The following is a 3,073-nucleotide window of genomic DNA, read 5'->3' as shown; positions in this document are numbered from 1 at the left end:
GTGTATTCAAACATGTATCCGTGTATTCGAACATGTATCCCTTTTATTCGAACATGTATCCGTGTATTCAAACATGTATCCCGTGTATTAAAGATGCAGGCTGATACTGTTGGCTCTTCTTGGATGTTGCCCATCAAGTCTGAGTGAACCAAGCAAAAAACAGTTTAACTTGTATCAAGGATTTAGCTTCAATTACCTCAACCTCAGTGACACCCGCTTTCTGCAGCACAGCTTCATCCAGTCTTAACTGTGAATTATTCAGCCGGAGTATAAATAGTGAAGCACTTTCCCAGTGAGAGGGCCGTGGGGTTAAACTGGATCTCAGTGTGAGCCTGTGAAGGTGAGGTGCAGCAAACACAGAAAATATCAGAGCAGCAGCTCCCTCCAAGAGCTGTCAACAAGACTTTGTTGAATCATTCATACTTTTCACTGTCTGCCCTCGTGTTGCAAACAGAATGGATGATGTTTTAGTACAACAAGGTTCAAACCCCGATCATGAACCCTGCAGCTCCACTCTTTAGCTTCGTGTCACACACAAGTTTTCTGTAAAGTTTTTGTGTGCTTATGGGCTGAAATGTGGGCTGAGTGTCTGACACAACACACGTTGCATCACTGTTGGGTCAGAGATGCTCCGCTCATCGAGCTGGTAGATGGACTGTGTTGAAATTTGGTACAGAATTCATGTTTAATTACAATAAATTTGCACAAATCATTTTTATATATATATAGCATACTTTGAGATTCCAGTGTAACCAGTGGGAATTTCATCAAATGACGCTCTTCACAAAGACTGCGCCCAATCAGAGGAGGCATAGAAGGCCAACCAGATTAAACTGGTTTTTGAAACCCCACATCACTGTAAAAGAAAAACAACAGTACGTAAGCCATCTTCCCTGCTGATTAACAATACCTCAGTTTAACACATATTAATTTAAACTGAAGACTCAAAATAATAATTACAGATATCTCCTGTAACGTGTTTGCTAGTTACTGTAGCTGTTTATGTTTCAGCCCACTGCGCTGGAGCTGACTGTTGGCTGCTAGCAGTCCCATTGCCTCGGTAACCCTCTAATGTATTTATGTTTCATTCTTATTGGTAGAGACAAGTGTAACGACCCACTTCATATTGCTGGCAGTTTTCTGTGTACGTTCTCGTCAGGTAGTGTGAGGAGGTTGGCCAGAAAGCGCCTGGACGTCACTTCCTTCATCGTCACTTTCAAGTCACAAACGTTGTACACTTTCTAAACATTCCCACCATAACCATACACAGCTCAATGGTTATTAGTTTTTTGTTTTATTTATTTATTGCTGTAACAAATAATAAAATATCAAAATTTGGGAATATTTTCCGTTACATTTACAGAATCCCAAATGTCCCAAGCTTCTGTACAGATATCTTTGAAATGTAGAGCTGCAGATGTAACTAGAATCAGACGTGCTTTTGAATGAAAAGATGAACAGGAAATGATCTTCTAATGCAGGAGAAAGAGCCACCAGCCAAATTATTCATTCACATGTGCACTTTCCTTTGTCATGTGTTTGAAGGATCGCGTGCATGTGCATGCACTTACACGATGATGAAAGAAAAAATATTAAAAGGCTGATAAATGCACATGTGTGCCTCTGGTCAGGTGTGAGCGAGCAGGACCACGCTGCCTCCTCTCTGTGGAGAACTGAGGCTGAATAGAGAGAACAAATGCTTCATACTGTGGCAAAGCACTATACTTCCAGAGAAATAATGTCGCACTAAAGGTAAGTAATGGCCAAAGTAATTGTCGTCATTTTCATCCTTTTCAGAGAGGATGTTAAAATAGAAATATGCTCTGGAAATAACAAGAATATTCCTTTTTAATAATAGAATTCAAAAATATATGATGCCATGGAATCCAAAACTGGGCTCATTAATGCTGAAAAGATGATGGATCTTTAAAAGTAATGGAGTAATTCTGTACTCCGTACGATCCTTTCAGTGAAGCAGGCAGGCAGAGAGTGGGCGAGAGTGGGAACAGAAAGAGCAGCATTTGTTGTTTCTGAGAAAGGTGCAGAGGCTTTGGGGGAGAATTTCTCAGTGTGCAATAAATAATGCATTGAATTGTATTTATTTGAGTTGCAGATTATACTATATGACTGCACAGTTCAATGAAATCACTGTAAAATAAAATGATAACAGTTTTATATCTAAACGCATTTGCTCAGGACATTTAGTGTTGCTGCGTTGAGACATTTTCTTGCCTTTTGTAACGTCCATCACTCCCACAGCTCCTGACATTGAGGGAACATTATAAACTGACCAGTAAATCACCAGCTTTGCTTCACTCCCTTCAGGTTCGTCAGTATATCATCAAATCCTTCTCTGCTCTTCCCCCAATCATCAACTAGGCTTTCATACCTTTGATTCAGTATTTTGTAAAAGCCTCTTTAGCTCTGAGTTATAGCAGCTTGCAGCTTTCAACTGGAAGCTGCGACATTTGTACTGGGTGTAGAACGACCACTCTGTAGCTTTCTTATGATGCTGCTTTATTGAACGTACATCCAGCATGGGTTATCACAGCACAACAACAGGTGCGGCAGCTAGGAGTAGAACTGCACATAGACTGCCCCGCCGCGAAGCATGTCAGGGTGGCGTAAAGCCGCAATGCCCACCCCCTCAACGCAGGCAACCCAGTATATGACACTGGGCAGCATATTCTTCCTGCCAGTTTCTGTCGAGCACAGTCAGATCTGAGGGAATAAATCTGTGTGTTTGTTTTGTTGCTGCCACGTCACTTCCTACATCTGCTTGATTAACAAAACAAAATAACTCCGAGGCACAAAAAGAATCCTGTGAGGGTCCGATTACAAAACAGCTTTATCTGGATGTTTAACTAAATCCATTAGTCACTGACCAGTTATCACCGAGTCTTTAGGAGCTTAGCTTTGTCCCCAGCGTTTTCTATAAAAAAGGAGAGCCAGAAAAATGGAAACAGGCTTTAATAAACTCTTCAAAAAATGCTAAAGTTGTCCAACAGAGTTACAGTTAGTATAACTGGTTTATTTATCATATAATATTATCATAAATAATATCTGACATAAC

This window comes from Pundamilia nyererei, unplaced genomic scaffold (assembly GCF_000239375.1).
Source record: "Pundamilia nyererei isolate P.nyererei 1_Seehausen unplaced genomic scaffold, PunNye1.0 scaffold00061, whole genome shotgun sequence".
Lineage (NCBI taxonomy): Eukaryota > Metazoa > Chordata > Actinopteri > Cichliformes > Cichlidae > Pundamilia > Pundamilia nyererei.
Note: the sequence above shows the minus strand (reverse complement) of the source record.